The 16,863-nt window shown below is 40.9% G+C and overlaps 1 pseudogene; it reads right to left on the bottom strand.

Moving 5' to 3' along the window:
- Positions 1-6,034: 6,034 nt before the first annotated feature.
- On the bottom strand, positions 6,035-7,572 carry LOC149028696 (putative aspartic proteinase GIP2 pseudogene; annotated as a pseudogene).
- Positions 7,573-16,863: the final 9,291 nt, after the last annotated feature.

Here is a 16,863-nt window from a genome sequence, read left to right as displayed (position 1 = left end):
TCTTCTTTTCCTTTTCCTTTTTTTTTTTCCTCAACAAAAAATAGACCGTTCTCCTTTTTTTTTTTTTTTTTTTTTTTTTTTTCCTTCATCGATCCGATATAGCAAGCACAAGAAAAAAAAGAAATCCACAATTCTTGATATGGAATCGTACCTTTGATCAATCAATCAAAGCCTCCCTATTCTCTTGGCAACAATCATTTCCTTTTTAAATCTTTGCACACCTCCGGCGACGATGATCCACCAAACTTTGCTCTGATACCATGTTAAATTTATCATGAACATTTACACACAAAAATTAACGTGGTTCGACATTCATTATGAAGCCTACATCCACGATAAGAAAACCCCAATCAACTTATTTCTGGGGTGATGTTTCATTATCTTTAAATAGAAAAGAGTAAACAAGAAGTTAAATTCTAATATGACTCACCTCTCTACTAGTCTCCTTATAGAGTTGGGAGACTAATAAGTTACATTCATAACACCATGGATACGCTCTCGCTCTAAACACCTCCCTTTTTTTCTTTTGGGTGTTAAAGAATCCATGGAGGTTGTGGATTCCAGATCCATACAACCTCAATATTAAAAGAATTCTTTTATTGGCTAACAATCTTTAAAAGAATTTGAATCATCCTTTAAGGCGTTCTGATCCTCGTCTAGTTAGCTCGGACTTGTTAGAATCAAGAGTGAAGGAGTTATTACTCAACCTTGCAAAACTGTTTCTACCGGTGCATTTGATCAGTCATAATGTTTAGCACCAAAAAAGATGATGGGGTGAGAGAGGCTCAAGCTCTCGACCTCAGGATCACTCTTCAACTATGAGACCTACGCGCTAGCTAACGGCTGCGCCACCGCCCCCCATTGCCTATGTGTATCTTTGCCGGTTAACTGTTAAATAATGATGTATTTTAACTCAAATATTGTAAGAGAAAATTTCTATCACTTCCCTATATGTAGACTTCATTTACTAAAACTTTCTCACTCAAACTCTCACATCTGATTCTCTCAAATTAAAAATCAAATTCTTACCTCTCTTTTGTCCCCGATGTTTTTAAATACTCAAGCTACCCCTCTCTCTTTTTTAACCCAGTTGGTTTTTCTCTTCTGAATTGAGTTAGTTCACATTACTTGGTTTAAACTCATTCCTTGAAACACCAAACTATTATGTCTCTTCTAAAACATGAAATCAACCTTTTTGTCTACCTTTTCTTCCAATCTCCTCAAAGATGGCCAGAAATTTTACCGTTCAATCAAAAGTATGACTTCTTTCTCAATCATTTTACTACAACATCTCAGAACGCGTTGATAAAAAAAAAAAAATTAATAATAATAAAATAAAACAAGGAAGAAAAATACAACATTTCATTGGAATTCTAACGAAAAAGGTGCTTGCGAAGGAAGATCATAAAGTATTTTTTGGGGGAAACATACACAAATAGTTAATAGTGATGACTAAGAAGAAAGACGCAATAGCAATGACTAAGAAGAAAGACGCATTAGCAATGACTAAGAAGAAAGACATTCCCCAGTGTCGGTTTTCCATTCTAATTTCATCGCTAGCGACTTTCTTATTCCATGTTTTATTAAGATTTGAATAAGATATTTTGTTTCCAGTACTTGAACTTGATTGTTCACCCCGTTGTCGGTTTTCCATATTTAATTTCGTTGTCAGGTACTTTCTTAATCTGTGTTTCGGATCTAAATAGGATTTCCCCCTTGATGTGTCCAAAATCTGCTCAGCCCTTAGATCTCCTGTGGATGACCTGCAAAAACGAACGTCAGATGTGGCCCGATTGCTGGGATCGGGAGTTCACCTCCGAAGGCTAAGTCAGTTGATGAACTTAATCACACACGGCTCTGCTTGAGCACAGAGCTAAGGAATGAATAACGAGAATACGATTAAGATTGTATCTGTCCTTCTACCTTGTGAGTAGGTGATGTCTTATATAGAGTGTACCTTCGAATCTCCTTCGTTGGATGTATTTGAGCCTTCTTCGGATAGTCGTTAGATCTTAACGGATAGATCCGTTGAGTGATAGATCCCTACTAGGTTGGACTAGTAGATGACTCCTTTGATAATACGATCGTTATATGATAGTTATCTATGTAATAGCGATAAGAAACAGCCGCAAATGCCGCTACCCGTCTCTTTGACGATTAGTTCATTCCGATCGTAGCGGATTAGGGTGTGCTTGTGACTGAGTTAGTTTTCTTCCTCAGCAAGCTATCTCTTGGACCCGGCTCGCTCGGAAGCGAGTCGATTCCTTTCGTCCCAACCGGGGTTGAGAATCGAACCAAGGTTGAACCAAGTTCGGTTATATTTTCTCTATATCACCCCCATTCCTGGAACTTGATTATTTGTAGAATTATTAAATAGAGGAAGGAGAGGAAGCAACAGACATAGCTTCTTCCACACAAAGGTTTGTCTTTAGTTGGCTCTTCATTATTTTTTCTGGTAATTTGAAGGGAAGATCACATTAGAACTTAAAATATTCATTCCAACAACTTTACAAAGTTGTTACAACTTACCTTTGATATTATTTTTTAACTAAGAAGTTGATTTCAGTGGTTGATGGAATGCACCATAGTTTGGTGCTTCAAGTAATAAGTTTGAACCAATTAATGTGAACCGACTCAACGTAAAAGAAAAAAACTGATTAGGTTGAAAAATAGAGGGGTAACTTGAGTATTTAAAAACATCAGGGGAGAAGGAGAAGGGAGAGTTTGGTTTTTCTAGGGGAATCAGATGTAAAAGTTTGAGGAAGGTAATTTTAGTTTTTTTAGTCTGAAGTATAGGATTGATAGAAATTTGTTCATATTTTAATTTCTATTATGCATCGTCTACCTTGGGTTTTGCATAAAGTATGATAATACATGTGAATGCATTTGAGCCATTTCCGTCAAAAGCTTGGTTTTAATAATGGGTTAGGTAGAATACAAATAAAATGAACACCAAGAAATTGATCATGAACAAAAATGGAAACAAAACAAAGGAACACCGAATTTAGTGTGATTTACGCTAGGGATGGAGCAAGGATTGAACATTTAGGGGCCAGAATAATGAATCTTGATCACCTCTCCATCAGGCGAGCACTAACACCTTTTCACCATACATATTATGTGGTCCCACTTCTAAATTAACTTATTATATTCTGACGTGGGGTTTACATTAAAAAATTAGGTAAATTAATAGAAGATTAAAATTTAGATAACATAAGGGTAAATATCACTTACCTCCCCTCTTAGATGGACAAATAGCACTTACACTCCCTCTTAGTTGGATAATATCACTTACCTCCCTTCTTACCTAGCAAATATATCAAACACCTCCCCTCTGTTAACTTTCTCGGTTAAATTTAACTTTTACCGTTAAATATTTTTCTAAAACCCAAACTATCCTTGGCTAAAGATATATTTTTTTTATTTTAAACCCTAAATTACCGTAATCACCCTAACAGTAATTAAAATACTAAATTACCCTCAATTAAAATAATTATTAAAAATCAATACACTATAGTTAAAACCTAAATTATCTTTAATTATTAAAAGCCCAACATACCCTTTTTTTTAAAAAATTTTTTTATCAAACAATTAAAAAAACCCAAAATAGTAGTATGGGTTTAATTTTATCAACATACCCTCTCTTTTTTAATTGCAATTTTAATTTTACTTGATTGTATATTTTTGTTGAATAGGAGCTTTCTATATACTGGGTGGGAATGGGAATGGGAATATTAGTGCCGCCAAATGGGTGCGAATCCAAGACCTCCCTGTGGGAGGTTGGGCTTTTAACCGCTTTACCAACCTACCGGCGGCATATGTAATATCCTTATCCCTTATATAAAAAGCGCCTTTGTACAAAAAAAAAAAAAAAAAAAGATAAAGAAGAAAGGATTATGATTAGATCTGATAAAGCAATGGCTAAAATTGTGAACACGATTTAAATTGCTCTTAATAGCAATTGAAATTTTAGGAGAAAGTTTAGAGATTAAAAGAAAATTCAATGATTATGATTAGATCTGATAAAATTAATGGCTGAATTTTAACGAGATTTAAATTGCTATTAGTAGAATCATATTTTAGGAGAAAGTTTAGGGATTCTTGGAAGGGGGAAATAGTGGAACCAAACTCTATTCCAAACATACAAAGAAAATCAAGGGAAAAATCAAAGGAATATGGATATATTTTAAAAAATCGAAGGGGACCATCGCCCCCTCCACCCCTTAGTAGCTCTGCCTTCACGATAAACGCGATGTTTGCGGGAGAAGAACTTTAATTATATAACAAGAAGATTATGGTCGAGGTATCTCAATCAATTGCCAAAATGATATTACAAAACTTCCACCAAAAGTCCCTATACTAGAACCTTCAAATCTCATAATGCACCATAAGAAAACATAAGGTACAGATGTATAGAGTATCAATCGTGTAATCAAGATTTCTGGATCGTTGTAAAATCTCTTCCGGAAGAACCCTATCGCAGCTTTGCAGCAACAACACCTTGCCACCGCTCTTTGAGGTGGAGAGACTCTCTCTGTCTCTCCACCTCCACCCCTTCACCGTCAGGGTCCCTCACCTCCTCTCTTCCTCTCTCCATTTTTCTCTGATTTTTATTTTTATTTTTTCCTTCCGACTTTGCTCCCTCACCTCCTCTCTAGTCTCTCCCTCGCTTCCGCCTCTTTGCGTTTTCTCCCTCTCCACCCCTCTTTTCCACCTCTCTGTGCGCCTCCTCCACCAGCACCCCTCTTCTCCGCCTCTCTTCCGTGCAGTAAAATCTCTTGATGCTCCCTCTGTTTTCTTTCTCCTTTTCTTCCCTCTGAGTCAGCGTTTCCCTACTCACCTCCCTCCTATTCTTTCCACCTTCTTCTCCTTCCTCATCTGCTAGGAAAACATATTTGAGTTTTTTTGCTTCGATCTGTTGTTTTGCTTCTTCTCATCTTTTTTGTTTTCTAGTCTCATCGCCTCTAGCATAGTTTTCTCTCCCATCTCTCTTTCTCTATCTTTTCATCACCCACTTCATTCGGATAAAAAAATAAAAAAAAAAAAAAATAGTAATATCTCTGGTTGTAGCGACCTTTGGTGCATACCGTCGCCGATCTTCAATCTGTTTGCTTTTCTGGCCGCTCCCTCTCCTTGGTTGCAGCACTTCCTTTTCCCTTTCTTCATTTTTAAATAACAAATAATTTCTTTGGTTGCAGCGATCGTCGGTGCACATCGCCGAGAAACTCCAAATCGGGATACAAGTTTTTCTGCGGCAAGCTTGAACGCCTTTACGACAACGCTGGATGGCAGGTCTAACCCTCCTCCGCACTTTTGATGTTACCACTGCAACAACCAAACGACTTTTGTGTCCGCCCTTGAGGCGTGTTGTCTATCAGCCCTGGAGGCGTGTTATGTGTCCGCCTTTGAGGCGTGTATTTTGTTCCCCTATTTGGGTGCCGGTGCTTATTTGGTGCTGTATTTGTTGCAGTTTTATTTCTAAGGGTATATTGGGGTTGACCCATCCCTTACTTTGGATGACCCTGTCTATGCATGTATGACAGTTTGGTCGCTTTCCGCTCCTTGGTTCGGTGTGAACCTTGTGTTTTCATGCAGCTGTGTGTCTGTACTTTTATTTCTTTAATGAATGAAGTACTGTTTACCAAAAAAAAAAAAAAAAAATCGTGTAATCACACATGTCTCACTAAATTGGTCATTCAGATTACCCAGCCACTAAAATATGTTAACACAGATCCATCTTCAAAGTGATACAAGAATTTGAATAATTCTTAACAAATACTTTGCATCCATTCACGTAAGCGATGATTCACTAGAATCGGATTTTCATGGGTAAAGTATTTGGTTCTTTTTAAGACATTATGTTACTTGCAATGCATTGAATAAAAACACGTGTTTTGTGCTCTGAAAACACATTGAAGCCACTGGAACGAAAGCCCTTAGGCATCTATCAAATAAAATGATTATTAGAGTTTTGTTTTTGGTATTCAATCTTCTGAATCAATATATAAATTTCAATGCATAGAAAATGCTCATGATAATATTTTTGAATGACAGAATTTTATTAGCAATCACAGCACTATATCAAATTGATTACATATATAAGTAAAGACTATAGGTGATCACGACCGTTTATTCATTTTTGTTTAAATTAACCATGCATGGATATTTAATCCATTTTCTCAACGTAGACAACATCTTATTGGGTTGAACAAATTAGTAGCAGGTTAAGCAGTGGAAGTGAAGTTGAAGTTGGCGCAAGTGGTTCGATAGCCAGGTAGATAACCACTGAACCCCAGCTTGGAGGTTGCGAGATCGAACTGTAACAGAATATCCTCAAGTTGATATCCTCCTATCACTATAGATGTCCTTGGATTGGAGCCTCCGTCAAGGAACCCAAGACAAATCACATCGTTGCTCACCTGAACCATGGAGTTAGACCCAAAAATGCTCCATGAAACGCTCTCGCTCTCCATCACCAGCTCGATAGTTGGCACTGAAAATCCTAGTCGGGTCGAATAGACGTTCTTGGTGCTGAAGCACACACCAAAAGGTGACACAGCCCCTACCCTGCTAATGTTCCTAGACGCGGCTGCCTTGATGAATGCTTTGGTTACGGCCTTGTATATAGATGACTCCATCACGGTGTAGGGGTTGACGGTACTGATCTTGGTGCCACCGTAGCCGGTGCTGCTGTGGATAGACAGCAAGGATGTATTCAACGACACTGCTTTGTCGTCGACTTTGATGGACTTGACTCCAATGAAATACTCGGCTGAAGCCTCACCTGATGTGTAAGCCGCTGCAGTGCTGATGGGGTTGATGAATAGCTTCGTGTAGAAAAGTTCGGTGGAGAAATCGATGCCTGGTAGGAATTTGTAAGGCCCATCACCGAAGAACAAGACACCATTATATGAGGGAGAAGTGGAAGTCGAGAGACAGATTGCGAATTTCTTGGGGAAGCTAAAAGCTGAGGAGAACTGAGAGGGCAATGAGATTCGGGTGCGACCCAGTCCGGCCATTCCCTTGGTGCCACCAGCGAGACCTTCAAGAATGAAGGTAGGAGCGCAGGCAAAGAGGAAGTGAGACACGGTGACGGTTCGACCAGGGTTAGATCCATCGGTGGATTGGACAGATACCACATCAGCACCGAGGTCTCCGGTGGTGGCGGTGTGAGTGACGGTGTTGTCTACGATGACACCGCATGTGTTGTTGTTGCAGCCGGGCTTAGGAGTGGAGTAGCATTCGCTGCAAGCGGTGGATTTAGCGAGGGAGCACTGGGCAGAGTGGCAACGGGCAGGGCGGTAGGTGGATGAGGTGTAGCCTTGTTCGCAATCAACCCAAAGTGATTGACCTCCCAGATCAAGGACCACATTGACGGACACCAGTGGAGTTCTCTGCTTGATGGTGGTAAAGTACTGAAGTGTAGAAGCATCTTTGGAGATCGGAAGGACCAGTGCCTTGGGGCGGAAGCTCTGTTCTGCGTGGGAGAGGGAAGCCAAGAGCAGCAGCAGAGTAGAAAAGAGCAGGAATCGAAGAGAGAAAGACATGATTGATTTATTAGTGATCGCTTACAGAGTTGAAGTAAATGGTTTGAGGAAGTTATGCCGCAGCTCCTTCTATTTATAGCATTCATGGTTCTCTGCATGAGGAGAGGCGGCGATCCGCAGAAGAAAACGTCAACGATGCCAACTGCATACTCAGCTGCTAGTTTTTTACTGAAAAAGGCAGAGAAATGAAAAGATAACGCCCAGGAGCTCAGCTGACAGCTAGCTGTGGCTGCGGCAGGTAGAGGACGAAAAGCTTGACTTTGACCATCAGCTTTTCATATTCTGTTATAATGATTTAACTGGATAGTGTTGATCACGTCGCTCTCTTTTACTTTTTGTAAAACGTGTGTTCCTCTTGAAACGTAGTTGCTGGCGGATGCCATTTTTTATTGACAGTTGACGATTGACTACGAGGTTTTCTTTTTTTAGTAGTAGACGACCACAAAAGTAGGTATGCAGCTGATAAGGATAAAATAATACCAACTGGGTTCGACCATGGTCGGGTTGGTTCAAAAGATGAACTACTAAGTAGCGTAAGCAAAGTTCGACATGTCGCCTGGTGTCGCCCGACTTCTTTTCCAAATCGTACCTCAAATCCTCAATGAATAATTAAAATACTCTTGCTCCTTCTCTTGTTCATCTCTCTCTTCCATTAAAATTATTCAAATTTCACTTCTAATTAAATAGTTGATGCCCTCCCCGTCCTCCCTCACTTGATTGACAGCGAGGAGAGACATACTATCTCACTCACACTCCACGATGCTTGCATTGCCGTCTTCCCCCCCCCCCCCTCTCTCGTGCACTCTTCTTCTCGGTGGGTGTTCGGCAGGAAGATGAGAGAGCCAGCGGTGGGTTTTTGTGTTGTGTTTGCCTTCTTGCCTCTTCTTTCCTTTGCTCCTTCCCGCATGCGGCGAGCTTCGCGCCGCTGTGGTTGGTCGGCTGTCGGATCTGGGACATGCTGTCGTTGCTCGTCATCACGCGGTTGCGGCATCGTGAGCTCCCACGGCAACCGATCCCGCTGGCCGGTTCGTTCCGGCATCTCCGGTTCTCACCTTGCGCCCTTTCTCCCGCCATTGAAGGGGATGTGCGGCGCTCTCACAGTCCGTGTGTCGCTTTCTCGCCGTCGGCGTATTCGCCGATTTTCGGTTCGCCGATTTTCGGCGTTCGTCGTTGCATTTTCGTGTCGCCGGGGTTTCGTGTCGCCCCCCCTCGTTCGCCGTGTGTCGGCGTTCGCCGCCCGGTCCTGGCGTAAGAAAGAAGAAACCGAACGAAAGAAATGTGTTCCCGTGAAATTCAGGATACACGATCATACCACACAAGGAAACTATAACCGACTCCGAAAGATGAGGAAAAACCCTATGATTGGATGGCCACCAAGAAGAAGTATAAACTAATCCAACATTCAAGAATAGCAGGTAAACCCTATATAAACTAAGAGATTGCACACAGTGAAGGTATTTGAATTGTTTCCCTCCATTATCGTTAATCAATTAAGGTCTGCAACTAGCCGAGTTCCTGTGGTGATCTATTGCTAATTTAACCTTCGAAGGTGGCTTCCTAACTGTGGTGTCGGCTCACGTCTAACTTGGTTTTGCAGGCAAGCACTAAGGAATCTGAGGGCTAAACAGTTTTTTGATGCATCATTTAGTGCCGTCTGTGGGAAAAGCTTCAAAAAAGTCATGATAGATACTAGATCTACAGAGTTAGAATTTCCAACCTCTTCAAGAGGAAGGCATTCCTCCTCCAGAGGGAAATCGTGTTCATGAAGGCAAACTTCGTGAGGAAGAAGAAATAACCAAAGAAGTTCTCCTGAACGATCCTAATGGTGATGTTCAAATGGTTCTTGTCATTTTGGAATAGATGAAACAGATGTAGATTCAATTTCTGGAGATGCAAGCAAGCTTTGAACGATGGCCAGACGTCTAGGAGCCCCAAGAAGCTCGAACCTCCACGATCATGAGGAAGCAAGAAGGCAGACTCGAAGAATTGAAAGAAGAAATTCTCCAGTAAGGGGACACTCTCCCCGAACAGAAAGAAACTTGACCAAGGGCTAGAATTTCCGTCAAGAAAGAAAGCAAGGTCCACAAGAGGCACAAGAATAGCGATCAAGAATAAGGAGGACAGGTGAGTTACCAAGGAGAGATAGTCTGGAGGTTCGGGATCGTGCACAAGGAAGTCGAACTGGGACTTTCACCAAGATCGAACATGGGGTGCAAATGCACACAGTGACATCCCAACACTTAGACTGAGATAGCGTTCCAATGACAGGCACTCGGGTAGTACAAATCGATCAGGAATTGGTAGACATAAATAAGAAATCTAGACAACTCATGAGAGGCAAAAGGACAGATAACATATACTCGATCATCAGAAAGACCCCATTCGTGGAGGCAATAGCCATGTGCGAATCCCCCCAACAATTTCAGGTTTTTAACCCTCTCTCTGTTCGATGGATTTGGAGATTCAATAGCCCATATGAGTTACTACCAGCAGACGATGGCAGTTGCTTGCAACTCATATGAGATTTTGTGTAGAGTGTTTGGGTCTTCACTCACAGAAGCAACTCAAAAGTGGTTCTTGAACCAACCATCAGGAAGGATTATTAATTTTGATGAACTTGCCTGAAAGTTTGTTGGTCGGTTCCAGAGTGGGATTTAGACTAAGAAGACTGAAGAGACTATGTTCACTGTCAAACAAACAAAGAATGAGTCTATTCGAGATTATCTACAGAGGTTCAACAATGCTACCATGTATATCGAGAACCTTGATGAATAGGTGGCCAAGACATCACTTTTTACAGGCCTTTCCAACATGCGACTCTTGGAGTTGTTGTTGTAGGATATGCCAACCACCTACCCTGAACTTGTTCAAGAGATGCCGAAGCAGGTAGAAGTGACAGAAATCATTGATGCTCGACAAGGAGAAATGATGACAGTGAATAAGGAGCAAAAAAGCTTCAAAAAAAGGCTAAGACTCTAGAGCGCATAAAAACTATCGGGGAAACAAAGGGCGATCAAGATGGAGACAACGTTCACCTGACTATGTTAAATATACTCTGTTGAATGCTCAACAATTAGAGATCCTAATGCAGTTTAAGGATTAAGATATCTTGAGATGATCACCTAAGATGGTAGCCAAGCCTGGAGAGAAAAATATGGACAAATATTGTCGTTACCATAGGGATTATGGACACTACACCAATAAGTATAGACACTTGAAGGCTGATATTTAAATATTGATATCCTAGGGGCATCTTGCCAATTATATAAAGTGTTGGGATGACGATTGGGAGAGAAGAACTATTGGAGAAAAGAAAAGAGAGTGATCGGGTAGCGAGACCCGACAACCTTAAGCCTCCCACTCCAAGAAAGGGAAGGAGATGGCAAGGACCAGTCGGTCCCCAATCCTCACAATATTCGGGGGATTAGAACTCGAATCCTTTAGAAATCTAAAAGTAAAATCAAAGTTCGTGGGATCGGGAGAAGCGGTCAAAAGAAAAAGGCTGAGTGTTGAGGAAAGCATTATATTCAATGAGGACGAAAATGCTCACAATGATGCGATTGTGATCAAGGTTGAGATTGGCCGTCGGGAGGTACACAAGGTGTTGGTAGACACAGGATCATCAACAGATGTTTTGTCTTACAAAGCATATCAAAAGTTAAAGATGGAAGAAGACTTGTTGAAGACAACCTCCACTCACTTGTATGGTTTCACTGGATCTTCAATAGTGGTAGAAGGATTAGTACATTTGGATTTAACAGTTGGAAAATTCCCAAAAGAGACCCCCATTTGAGTAAACTTTCTAGTCGTTCGTGAACTCCCTGCATATAATGTCATACTCGGGAGGCCATCCTTCACTAAGCTAGGTGTGAAATCCAGCCTTTTCCTAACCCTGACCCTGACCGGATCCATTGGTGTTTGTAGGTCCGAAGACCCGGAGTAGTGGAAGAAGAGACTTGTGGGCCCTCATAGTCGAAGATTCGGTGTATGACTCAGAGCCTATGGATATTGACAGTGATGCCCCTTACTTAGATACACTGTCAGTGTTCAGTGAGAAACTGAACTTAGAAGGGGGGAAGCGTAGTTGAAGTACGTGATGCACTTCCGATCTCCTTCCGAAGGTATTTATCTATTCTAGACTTGTTGATTGACTTGTAGGAGAAAACCCAACTCAATTTGGATAAGTCTGGCCTTCCATTTCCCTGACTGAAGTTGTTGTTCAGGCTTGGTCGATTGCTTGGTCTACTGGCCAGTCGACTAGCATATTAATAAATCTAAAAATCACAAAATTCTCTATTATTTTAACCCTACTTTATGGGAACTCGTGAATAGAAGCCTAACCTAATCATTGGCACTCCAGAGTTCGAGGAGTGAGCTTCCCAAAGCCCTCTCTTGAAGTTGGTGAAGATTCTTGGTCTCAATCATTGCATTCCCTCTTCATTCACTTCCTCAAGGTATGATTTCTCTCTCTCATTCTCTAATCTACTCTTTCCTCCACTCTTTCTCACTATTGAGACTATGGCTAAAGTGCTGCAACCTTGCAAACACTTAGCCATGTGTTTCCCCTTTTATCTCCATTAATTTCTTTTCATTCTTGCTATGCTATGCATTCAATACAATCAATAGCATTGCATTTCTATGATTCTTGTCATTCCAACTTGTCTTATTGATCTAAATTGATGTGTAGATGCATGCAAGGTCTGATTTACTATTGGCATATGATTCTAGTATAGTTCTTATCACTTTCTTAGCTGATTCCCCATCATTCCTTGCCATTGCAACAAATTTCATTTCAATTCTTGATGTTTAGCATATAGAACATAGGGTTTCAATTTGGGTATTCCTAATTGGACCGTTGGATCATGATAATTTTCATTGTATAGTGTCCTTATATTGCTATGATCATTCCCTCCAAGTTTTAGATCGATCCGAGACTCGGAAGATCGGTTTCGAGCCCAATTTCCCTATGCTGCCCATTACTGATCCTCTTGGTCGACTGCTCAGTTGACCAGTCAGTCGACTAAAGGAAAACAACAAAACAACATTTTCTCGTTTTGCTCCGTTTGATCTCCGATTTGATTGTTTCCTTCTCTAATGTTGCATATATGTTGTCTAGGGTTCAAGTACTAAGTTGGGGACTATTCTAAGTGGTATTTGCTATTATTCCCGATTCGATTAAGATAAGGATAGTTATACCCATATGACATGGACTATGTGTTTATTCAATGATGATTGGCACCTTGATATGCTTTGCTTATCAATTCTATTTAGATATCATATAACTACAATAGTTGTCTTTTAACAGTAGTAACATGTCTAATTACTCTTGTATATCATGTCTAGTTAATTATTGTTATTTACATTACATTTGAATTATGCAATGTTATGATATGACTTTCAATATGATGATGTATCATGTATGTGTGATATGATGAATTGAGAATGTGATTGGATAAGTATAATTTGGGATTGAGGAATGTCCTATTGACATTTCTGTCCTTTGACATCAGAGGGAATAGTATGGGATGTTCTCCGAAGGTGTCCATCGACACTTTCCCGAATTATTGGATGACATATATAGGACTTGTCTAGGTGTATGGCTAGGATGTCCTTGTCATATTAGACCTGAATTGGAAGGGTATTGAGACCGTACGACCCGTGATAGTAGTATGGTTTGATGGGCGCTCAAGACCGTTAACCAACCCGTGAGAGGACATAGATCATATTACGGATACCCGAAAGGGGCCATTGTTGGTAGGGTTGCAAATAGTCAGATTTGGGCTCACGAGCGCTCGAAGATCGGTGAGTCATATCCGTGAGGGGACATGAGAGCTTCTTGTCTACTATTTGTGGATAACCAATGGGGTTGATGAGTCCGGTGAGTAATATCCGTGACTCTAGTGTGAAGGATACTGGAAATGATCGCCCGGGGCGAGGAATGGACGTATCTGGATCTGACATGGTATGACTGAGTAAATGACTTGCATTGGGCTAGGCTTTACCGTGACATGCGCCAATACTTATACCAATGGTGATGTGAGAGAGTGGAGACCTAAACCCCAGCCATGGAATTGTCCGAGATGGATGCAGGACCCAATTCACACCGGAGAACCCAAGATACCTGATGGTTGAGGGAAGAGCGATTTAAGACCTACCCAAGGAAATATGGTGCTTTGACTTAAAGCATGTCTACCATAGAGACTAGCATATGTAGAGTTAGAATCATATTTGCATCATCTGTCTCATATCATTTGCATCATGTTATGACTTGTATCATATGGTTTATGTATTATGGATTAACTGCCTTGTTGTGTTCCTTTGAACTCATTCATTTCTGTGCATTTGTTTTGTTAGACTATCCCACAGGTTTTGAAGAGTCCGATGGCACATCCTTCGAAGCACCCTTTGATGAGCCACACTACCCTCAGGGTAGTGGCTACTATGAAGATTATTGTGAGGGTACCAAAGAGGACTATGCTGCACACCATGATTAGCCCGACACTGGTGTTGGAGCAGCTATATTGGACTTCGGATATTTACACTTATGAGGATGTGTTTTATGTGACCGAAGAAACATTTATTTAATGTTGTATTTGGAGTTCTTATTAAGACCGGATCTGTAACTTCAATTTCTTGATATACTCCTTAGATTTTGGTTTTGTAAACTTAACTTAGATTTGACTACTTTCCGCTGCTATGTGAGGAAGTGACTTTTGATCACTCTCTCTTTTTCCTTTTTGGATTATATATATCTTAGTATCACCTTTATTCCGCACTCTGATTATCTGTTTTATCTTATGCATGATTCTTTATTACATGCTTAAACCGTGATTATTATCATTCATGATTGTGTTATCGTGTATGTGGGAGGCATGGTTGCTCGATACTTGATCTTCGGACTTGTGGATCACATACTCGGGTATGCTCAACAGGGTACTAGTTGGGTGGATGTGACACTAGGAGCAGTCGTATCAACCAAGCACATGAAGATCAAATTCTAGAGTAGCAAAGGGATAGGAGAGGTGACTTCTGATCAGAAAACCTCCAGGAAATGCTATGTTTCTTATTTAAAGGATAAGGCTGGATCGAGAAAAGCTACGGCTTTACCAATCAAGGTTCCTGATGATTGGGACAAAGACATAATGCAGAGACCTAAACCCGTTGAAGAACTAGAGCGAATCCAATTGGGTTTTGCTAACGAAGGGAAAACCACCTTTATTGGGTCTAAGCAATCTGCAGACTTCAAAGAGGAGTTGAAAAAGTTCCTTCGGGAAAATGTAGAAGTGTTTGCCTGGTCAGCCGCAGACATGTTGGGAATAGACCGAAGCATTGCAAAACACAAATTGTGGATAGACCCGAAGGCCAAACCCGTAATCTAAAGAAGAAAGAACTTCTCGATCAAGAAGCATGAAGCAATCAGAGCCGAAGTAGAAAGTTAAAGGTGTCAAGATTCAATGAGCCGATCGAATGCCCAACATGGCTGGCCAATGTTGTGATGGTGAAGAAAGCAAACGGGAAATGGAGGATGTATACCAACTACACATACCTCGATAAAGCATGCCCGAAAGATTGCTACCTTTTGCCTATAATAGACCTCCTAATTGATGCAACAACTGGCTATGAGACTTTGAGTTTCATGGACGTATATTCGGGGTACAATCAAATCCTAATGAACAAAGAAGATTAGAAGTTCACTGCGTTCATGACCGATCGTGAAAGCTTTTATTACAAGGTAATGCCGTTCGGACTAAAGAATGCTGGAGCAACCTACCAAAGGGCCGTGAATAAAATTTTCAAATATTTGATCCAAAGAAATATGGAGGCTTATGTAGATGACATGCTTGTGAAAAGCCTTTGGCATTCAAGTTATATTGTAGATTTGGCGGAAGTATTCTCTGTACTTAGAAAATATCATATGAATCTCAACCTAGAGAAAATGCGCCTTCAGGGTATCCTCGGGAAAATTCTTGGGATTTATGGTGTCCCAAAGAGGAATTGGGGCAAACCCAATCAAGATTCAAGCTTTGATTGACATGGAACCTCCAAAGACTATTCAACATGTGCAATGCCTAACAGCAGAAGTAGCAGCTCTGAACAAATTCATAGCACAGTCGAGAGAAAGATGCTTACCTTTCTTCAAGGCTCTAAAAGATTTGAGAGGCAGCAAAGAGGCATGCTGGACAAAAGAATGTTAAAAAGCATTTGAGAACCTAAAAGAAATGTTGGGGAGGCCACCTTTACTATCTCGACCAGAAAAAGGTGAAACTCTACAAATATATTTGGCATCTTCGGCCTCGGCAGTAAGTGTATTTCTCGTTCGGGAAAATGATAAGAAGCAGTGATCAATCTAGTATATCAGCCACGTGCTCCTACATGCTAAAACCAGATACACAAAGATCAAGAAGCAAGCTTTGGCTCTCATGATGGTAGCAAGGAAGCTGAGACCCTTTTTTCAAGCTCATCCGATCAAGGTATTAATTACTTTTCCTTCAAAGGAAGTACTCTATAAGCTAGATCTTTCAAGAAGGATGGTGTCATGGTCGGTAAAGCTTGGTGAATACCAAGTAGATTTCAAGCCCCAAACAGCCATTAATGCACAGGCTTTGGCTAACTTTGTGGTAGAACCCACGGCTCCTGTTGAAGAAGTGGCTAAACAAACGACCCCGATTATGTGGGACATCTATGTGGATGGCTCTAGAAAAAAAATAGCGCAGGAGCTGGAGTCTTGTTGAAGAGCCCAGGAGGGTTTATTATCCAATATGCACTAAGATTTGGGTTTGAGGCAAGTAATAACAAGGTCAAATATGAAGCATTCTTAGCTGGTCTTTAGTTAGCAAAAGCACTTGCCACACCTGAGATATTTGTTTACAGTGACTCTCAACTTATTGTTAATCAAGTACAGGGAGAGTTCGGGATCAAGGAGCCCCGATTACAAAAGTATAAAGACATGATACAAGCTCTGAAAAAGGAATTCCAAGAAGTGCGAGTCTTTTAAGATCCTGAGGAAGGAGAATGCCATGGCAGATGAATTGTCAAGGTTAGTAATTGCGAAGGAGAAAACCGTTGAACCCTCGGTTTTTATTGAGGAACAAAGCTTCCCCAGTACCAAAGGTGAAGAGGTGGCATAAGTGGAGAACGAACAATGCTGCCCGAGGACCCAAAAGAAGCCAAACTCATTAGGGTTCAAGCAACAAGATTCACTATCCATAATGGGATATTTACCATAGATCTTATGTTGGGCCCCTACTAAAATGCTTGGGGCCTGAAGGATTGAAGAGCATGTTAGCAGAAGTGCACGAAGGTATATGTGGAGCTC

Source organism: Hakea prostrata, chromosome 1 (assembly GCF_041222555.1).
Source record: "Hakea prostrata isolate BN-2017 chromosome 1, UWA_Hpros_2, whole genome shotgun sequence".
Taxonomy (NCBI): domain Eukaryota; kingdom Viridiplantae; phylum Streptophyta; class Magnoliopsida; order Proteales; family Proteaceae; genus Hakea; species Hakea prostrata.
Note: the sequence above shows the minus strand (reverse complement) of the source record. Positions and strands in the feature narration are given on the sequence as shown.